The sequence below is a fragment of the Fragaria vesca genome, linkage group LG2, assembly GCF_000184155.1.
Source record: "Fragaria vesca subsp. vesca linkage group LG2, FraVesHawaii_1.0, whole genome shotgun sequence".
NCBI lineage: Eukaryota > Viridiplantae > Streptophyta > Magnoliopsida > Rosales > Rosaceae > Fragaria > Fragaria vesca.
Genome location: NC_020492.1, coordinates 16,566,965 through 16,575,971, shown reverse-complemented (window position 1 = coordinate 16,575,971; position 9,007 = coordinate 16,566,965). Strand labels below are relative to the sequence as shown.

General features: G+C 37.0%; 1 pseudogene; it reads right to left on the bottom strand.

Moving 5' to 3' along the window:
- Positions 1-9,007, bottom strand: part of LOC101314057 — a 15,615-nt pseudogene that overhangs the window by 1,180 nt on the left and 5,428 nt on the right.

Genomic DNA, 9,007 nt, shown 5'->3' with positions numbered 1-9,007 from the left:
CACCATGATAGTAGTCATCTCGTTCGTCCTCCACAATCATGTTATGTAGTATAATACAAGCCAACATAATTGTAGATAATGAATCTTTATCCCAACCTCTTGCAGGTTGCCTAATTATTGCAAATCGTGCTTGTAGAATTCCAAATGCCCTTTCAACATCCTTGCGATATGCCTCCTGTTTAGTGGAGAAATACTCCTCCTGTTCATTCTCAGGTTGTCTGATAGATTGCACTAATGTCGCCCACTTAGGGTAAATACCATCAGCAAGGTAGTAGCCAAACTCATAAGGAGTCCCGTTAACATAATAGTTAAGTTGTGGTGACTGACCTGCTGTGACAGCATCAAATAGTGGGGAACGTCCGAGAACAGTGAGGTCATTCTGCGCCCCCGGGATTCCGAAGAAAGCATGCCAGATCCAAGTGTCAGGACCAGCCACAGCTTCCAGAACAATAGTTGGTTTTCTTGTTTTGCCGCTAAAGCTCCCCTGCCACCCAACTGGACAGTTCTTCCACTGCTAATGCATGCAGTCCAGCGAACCGATCATTCTAGGAAATCCTCGTCGCTCGGCTCTTTGTAGGAGCATGTCAAGATCCTCTGTTGTAGGAGCCCGAAGGTAGCGTTCTTGATAAATGGTGACAATGGTACGACAAAATCGACCAAGGTTCTCAATGGCGGTGGATTCAGGCATACGAAATGATTCATCTAAGGAATCAGCCGAGCATGCAGTGGCTAGCATTCGGAGTGCACACGTCAATTTTTGGTGAGGTGAGAAGCCCGGACGCCCAGCACAATCTTGTGATTGCCTAAAGTATGGGTCGATTGTTTGGACATGCTCTAACATGCGGAGGAAAACTTCACGTCTCATTCTGTAACGTCGTCTGAAAGTTTCGACAGGGTACACAGGGTCAGCTACGAAATAATCATTTAACAATTTTTCATTAGCTACCTCTCGAGATCGATGACGGGTAGCGCGGCCTGGAATAGAACCACCCCATTGAGGTTGCTGCTGAAGTGGATTTGTAGCGAACCAGCTAGATGCTTCCATCATAATTTGTGTTGTATTTCTTCTCCTCTGGGCATCATATTCTTCATCTTCTTCATCATCTTCCTCATCTTCACGTAGCCTTTCATTACTCTGAGAAAAACCAGTTGGAATTCATTGCTAAATGTAATGAAAAGATATAAACAGAACAAAGAAATAGAGAAGAGATAGATGAGATAGTGAGTTACACATATGAAACTACCCTTTTTATTGAGCTTGGAAGCTGCAGATAGAACACCACGTATGCAGATAATCCAATCAGAAATCTAGAAAGTTGATCTCAACCCGACATGTGGCATTTAGAAATCCTATCTAAAATTTCGATAAGATCCCGTAATGATTAATTGTGCCACGTCAACACTATATCTAATCGGAAATCTCTATACTAGCTTGCAGATGGGCATGTGGCACTTGAAAATCCTATCTAAATATGTTATCATCAAATCATATAATTACATGTCAAAAATATTAGTTTTTTAATGTACACATTGTTCTTTTCATTTAAAAAAAATAACTTAAAAATTAATTTCACCCTAAAAATTCGTTTTTGATATAAATTAAATAGTACTATAATAAACTAAATCATAAGTTTCAAAAATATAATGAAAAACTATAAATATTTTGAAGGGCTAAATATAGCCCTCCCTTATTGGAGATGGTTCACTATTTCATGAATAAATTATATTATTTAGGAGGGCTAAATTTTAGCCCCGACCCCAATATAGCCCCTCCTTACTGGAGATGGCCTAACTTCAGTTAAATAACCTGAACATGACCTACTTAATTAGTTCTTGACAGCCTTAATTAACATATCAGCTAATAACATGCTCTATCTAGCTAGCTGCTACCATTTCACCAATCTAAAACCTGCATTCTTACTATCGGTGGATAACATTTGCCCTCAAATAAACATCATCCAGATCTATATATAGTTGTGATATTGTTAAATGCGTCTTTCTCTTAACAAACAACAGTAGTGCCTATAGCCTCCAAACTGAATATGTAATCAGACAGTAGTGTTCACATGGTCACCTACCAAATAAATCATGGTCAATCACCGTTGGATGTGAATCTAATGGTGGAAAACAAAACAATTTAACTTTAAAATAATAATTCCCACCTTTGGATTTACATCCAACGGTGATTAACCATGATTTCATTGGTCTCTAGGTGACCATGTGACATCACTATTGTAATTAGGTTTTTTCTCCTTGATGCATTTACGATTTACCTACAACCTGTTGGCCAAATATAGTAAAGACATGAGACTTCACGAACAAATAAGAGGTAAATCTGATTAGGGCAATCAGATTAACCTACAACGTAGTCAGTTATATTGCAAACAATTCAAATACGAAGTTGAAGTAGAAAAGCGATGATCAAATGGTTAACCCATTACTGCTTGGTGATTCCTTGCAATATTTAGCTCGCAAAAAGTAAATGATTATAATCATTACTGAATTACAGGTCGATAAAACATTAGTTACAGAAGTTGCATCTTATGCATCAAGTATTTTAGTATAATCTTCTTTTGGATAAATATACGTGCGCAACATTTTTATTGCATGCTTCCTAAGAGGCATATATTGAGTGCCTCTCTCATCATTCTAAACATGGAATTCTCAAGATTCAAAGAAAAGCTTGCTGAGTTACATATTACATGATTTTCGTTGGCCAAATATGGTAAGGAACTAAGGATATGAAACTTTGTGTTTTGTTTTCCACTAGAAGAGTACTTGACATATCTTAGCTTATAAGCTCCACCAAATTAATCTCTTCTGCATGTTGTGTCCAGCACTAAGGAGATCGATCGAGTGCATCTGATAATTGAGAGGGTGAATTTTAAAGATTAATTATTAGGGTAAAAACCAATAGAAATGGTAATGAATTCAAAGTTGAACCAGGCCAAGATAATATTCAATTACATATATGTCATATGCTCAAATCTGTTCATTATATCTAAAAATTCTAAAATGGATTTACTTAGTTATGGTTTGGTTGGAACATGATGCATGCAGCAGCAGCTAAAGCCAGCCAAGGTTCTTTTAAGTACGATTGTATATTGAGCTAGCAAGGTTCGTTCCAGACAGGTTCTAATGGACACGAATCAAACGCGGGATTGAAAAACAATGATATTGATGGCCACGATCGATCAGTCACTAAGTACCGTTGAAGATCAAAAGAGGAATGCTAAACTTCAATTCAGATTTAAGTATGATAGGAGGATAAGATGAACCAATATAATTAGAGCCAGAAGCATTTGATCTGTTACTGTTTTCATTTGGGAATGCCAACTAGGGTATGGTTAAGTGCTGCAAGTTAGGTCATATTTGACATTTGGATGCAAAGAGATCCAATTTAATACTGCATTTCAATATTTAAAGGGATAGGATGAGGAGTCGAGGAGCAAAGTGTAAGCAGTACTCCTTCAGAATTCAATTACGTACAATACGTAGGAGTAAAGCATATATATGACAAATTATGCAAGCAATTTTCTTTATAAAAAAAATCAAATGAATGTTGAAGAATACAATTAATCGCACATTTAGAACTCAAACTCTAGCTTATAACGCATAAGATTTAGACACCACATACATTTATCATCATTTAGGCCATCTCCAGTATGAGGGCTATATTGGGGACAGAGCTATAATTTAGCCCTAAAAGTTATTATTTTTTATTCATAGACTACTAAATCATCTTCAGTAAGGGAGGGCTAAATTTTAGCCCCTTCTAATAATTTATGGTTTCATATTATATTTTAACAGGGAGGACCCTTAAAGGCCCTTCTAGTGAGGACCCTTAAGTTGAGAACTTTTCGGTTTATGGTTTAAAAAACCTATTTTTTATCATATCTTGACATCTCATCCATTTAGTTTTTAGGTCTATATGTGTGATCAACCTCACAAATTTTCAGCAAAATCGGTGATCATTAAGATAACTAGATCAAATTAAGGGACGAACCAAATATGTCAAATATAAACCGTACAAGTTCATAATTGGTAAATCACACTTATCAATGTCTTAACGATTTTCAATATGGCTAAAAATTTGCAAAAATGATCTACTCATAAATACATATAAACTGAATAGTTAAGATGTGGATATAAGATCAAAAAGTGGGATAAGCCGAAAAGTCTTCAACTTAAGGATCCTCATTAGAAGAGTTTCTTATTTTAACATATGTTGTCACTTTTTCTACAAATATGTTGTCACTTTTACAACAAATATGTCGTCACATTAATTCTTGAGTAAACTTTTGAGACAAATATAAATATTTTGCATATTGTTTGTGAATATATTAACACAATAAGATATCAGTCATTTATTGCATATTTAATTAAGTACATAGTATTGATTTTGAGTCGGGAGAATTTGCCAGTTATAATGAGATGAGAATGAAATCATCTAATAGAAAATTGACAATTGTTATAATTTAGGTCATCATCAATCAACCCATATGCAAACTATAGTTTTTAATCTGATTTGGGACCACACTTTGCTTTGGCCTGGACTAGCCAAAGGGCTATGTTTACCCCTTTTGATTGCCCTTTTATGGCCCTTTAGCCTTTTTCAGATTTGTTGTTGAAGACCAAAATAAGGCCAAAATTTAGGATTTGGCCATGTAGCCTCTATTAATTATTTGAGATGGCCGGTTTGAGTTGCATGAAAATGCCTAAATTTTTACAAGAATTGTAACTGACCCTGACATAAGGGGCTAATTAATGTGTGTGAGTATATCCTTTTTTATTTTTATTTATTTTTTGAAATGAATATTTGAATCGGAAGAAGACAACCTACCAACTCAGAAACTCTATGAACCGTATGTGTATGTACGTGTATATATAGACACAGGTAAGTGACTAACACATATTAGATATTGATTGTAGTTTGTAGACAGGATCATCATGAATTCATGATAAGCAATTAGGTTATTAGGGTTTGTGTGAATTGCCGGTGGCTACGGACGAGAAGACTGAACCGGTGGACATATACCTAACCAAAGCCATGAATTGAATAAACTAGGGTTATCATCATCATGCATCTTTACTTTTCAGTCCGTGCCACGGAAAGCATAGCCGTACGTGAACATATTTGAAAAGCCTCCACCTCTGGAAAAACCCTACCCCGGCCCGTCCATCTATCTTCTTCCTTTTGCTTTGATTTCATTCAAATTCATAATGAAAATTCACCCCAGTACTCACCCACTTCATGAGTCTCATCCCATCATTGTTGCTTAGTTGGTTCATCGTCATCTATCTGTGTACTATGTACATTCCGGTGTTTCACATTGGACTGAATGGACTCCATTGTGAACCTCGCTCGGTACAATCGATCACTATATCCGGCAATTTAGCGAGAGCACTAGCTATGTCTGCTAGTACAATTGATAGATTACGAGAAGTACATCTTAATTTCATAAGATAAAAAGTTTAAGGTTTACGCCTTTACGGTAGTCTGAGATATATATTAGGTTTAACGATCGATGATCACGTAAAAAGGGTCGAAAATCTGGAGTGGTTCTTATATGTTGTAAAAAGAATACGTGAGAACGATCAGGTCATCAGTAATAATATTATCGAAGACAACTATATATTGTGAGAGTTCTATGTCCATAGAATGTGGATTAAGTACAAAATTACAATATATTTGGCACAAATTTCTAATTAGGATCGGAAAGCTAAAGTGGTGATAAGGAAGTATATATGAGATCGATAATGGGTAGGTACATTTCGTACATAAAGATAGATCCATGAGCTTGACAATTCGCAAGTCGAGTGTTGCACAGAAAGGTTACAAGATATGGCTTGTGCCTTGTGCATATTACCGATTTCAAAACTAGAATGATTGACTGTAGGAAACAGTAATATAATTAACATCAGCCATCGGTGATAATCCACTAATGAAAATCTTAAGAGGATTTTGTTCAAAGAAAGGAGAGCAAAGACTGAAACAGGTCAATTCGAGTGGAACTTTTACTTTGGAATGCATGCATTTATATATGAATGTAAATACTTTACTGTCCAAATTATGGACTAGCCTATCTAACCGAAAGTGTTGTTGGTAATGTGATTATAATTAAGATTTTAAAGTCAATATCAGGTGGGATTTGGTAAAGAAAATAAACGAGTGTGCATATCAGATATTTTGTCAAAAACATAATGAGCACCGATCTAATTATGCAATAAGCCACCCTTGATATCATATATACTTTCAAGTGCATGCATGTATCATATATAGAATTATAAAAACAAAGGATTCCCTTCGGAGTTAAACAACTTTCAGTTTATATTTGTGAAATGTGAAAACACAGTAGAGTGAGACTGACTGAGAAGTGAGAACTATAACCAATTTTTGATTAATATGGGAATACCTCGATCACTAAATAACATTTTAACAAGTATATGCGCGTGCTGGGTTTTCGATGTTTAGCAACGTAATAGAATTGAGACATGTTAATAAGTCCTTCTCGTCTCGAGTTAGGGTTTGTCTAGGGATTTTCCGTTCAGCTGTTAAAAACAGTGCTGCTTGTCCATCGTCATCGGTGACTGAAATCGTCGTTGTGTGAGTGTATGTGGTGGCTAGCTAGTACGTTTGGTGCTGTGGGTGTGGACAGTGGTTGTGTCCTGACTATTGAATACGGAAGAAGTAGTCGGTGAGACGATGTTCTCTCGGCGTCGACTAGCAATATCAAGATGAGAGTGGCATATATGGCCTGAAAGTTGTCGATCACCGATCCGAGATCGTTGATGGCTACCCGATTTTGGCTTGTGCATGCCCTTGTGGGAAAGGTTCTCACAACCAAGAAAGGCTAAGTTAACGCGCAAGGTTTCTTTCAGTAATCAACGAATCTGGTGAATTGACTCAAGATCCCATTTACTAATTGTATTTTGGTGTGCGGGTTGAATTGCCGCTGACTTCTTTTTCAATCGTATTGGTCTAACTAATTATTTTTCATCTTAGTTGAAAATCACTGTATCGAGTCGTATCATAATTGACAACCTGAAAAGTTATTTCTCCAGTCCCGGCCTCAGTTCATTGCAATTGAAAATGTATGAAAGCGTGGATCAAGTGATCGCAATAATCTCCTGGTGTATATATAAGTGGAGCGTCAGCAATTAGCTAGAGGCCGGACAACTTAATCATAAGTGGAGAGTCCACTAATTACACACACCCTGCATTTTGGTGCTTCATCCCCAGAAAATGGAATAGTAGTCTACTTTGTCTCCTTCTACCAACTTTCATGATATTAATTTATAATCGATCATTACCTAAATATGTTGTCCATCGAATCCTCTAGCTAGCTCTTTTATTGTGTAGTTAAAACTCATCCACTAATTAGTAACAGAAATTATCACATTGCATGATACACCACATAGCTAGCAAGGGCCAACGCAGAGATATTATCACATTGCAGGACTGGAACAACAATCAAATTAACCTTAACAAGCTGTAGGTTAACACTTACTGATATGGGCCGGCCGGCAGGGAGTTTACTTATTCAAATTGCTGCAGCATGTTCACCTATATATATGGTTTAGTCGGGGCTTGTAATTAGATCAATCATTCATCTTCATCAAGGCTAGCTAGGGTTTTAATTGATATCCATATTAATCATTTAATCGTGATCTCGATCTTTACTCGAATTGCATTAGTATTTATCAAGGCTAGCTAGTTTATACGTATACGGCCATCTGCGATAGATAACGAGATGATGATCGAGTGGATGTACGTGAGTTGAGAAGGACGATACGTATGTCCTTAAGAGGATGGAAGGCTAGCTAGCTATCTAGAAGCCATTAATGGTCGACCCAGGCCGTGGTGGGTGGTTTGCGCCCTTCTTGATGGACCACCTTAAACCCTAGAAATGTCGAACAGCTACTTATAAAACCAATCAATGATCGACTTGAGCCTTGATGAGCACTTCCCATTGCTGGCCGTGTTGTTGTTCATCAATTTCTGAATCGACGAGTAGTTGTGTATAAACACTTGCCTTTTGGGGGGTTTGCTTGTCTATGGGCCTTGTGGACTTTGTGGATTGGACTATCTTCCTATTTTTTGTTTAGTTTGTTTTTGTTTTTTCTTTTTTCCAATAATGCCCTCTTTTGAGGGTGTAGTGAGCCTCAACTCTGTGTTCCTTGTTCATCTAGTCGTCACACAGTTTTGCTCAATTCTATTGACACTATAAGGGTCTTAGGCGGACATCCTGGTTGGGTAGTGATTGAGTTAAATCTTGTAACTTCTTTTGTTTAAGGTGTAGTAGTCTATGTCGGTTACATGTGCAGTCGGCGTACTGTCTGACCATCAATATGTATTAGGTGATATTCGGATCCCTTAATTTGAGCGAGAAAGCTAGTGTATGATCTTTTCGATCAATGGATTTAATCCTCTTGTTTCAAAAAATGTACATCAACATCAAATATTGTTCCAAACTTGCATTTTCTGAAGTTTTCAGAGAGAGAGAGAGAGAGACTCTGGGCCGAACTCTAAATTGGGCCATTATTGCTCTATTATATGTTATGCCGCATATATAGACAACTCCACGACGCTAGGAGCCTCACAAACAGATGAGAGATATGGAAAGGGGACTGACACTCACAGAAGTGTGAACATATATATCAATCACATTGCCCTAATATCTATCGCTCTCGTCTTCTCTCTTTTTCCTCATTTCTTCCTTGTCCTCTTTCTTTTTTCCTCAACTGCATTCTGCATATATACATGTATTTCAATCATATCTATAACTACCCCCATATATATAAGGGCGGTAATGGACGACTATATATAACGGAGCCAAATGCATCCAATGTGGTTCGAGTTGGGTGGCTTCCCTTTACTACGACCAGTCGACCACGTACCAATCAATGGCTTAAATCAATTCCGACTGTGAGGTATATATTTCTCTAACTACTTCGTTTAATTCTTTTCGTTCCTTTTGACTGTTAAGTAGAGTATTCCAAATTT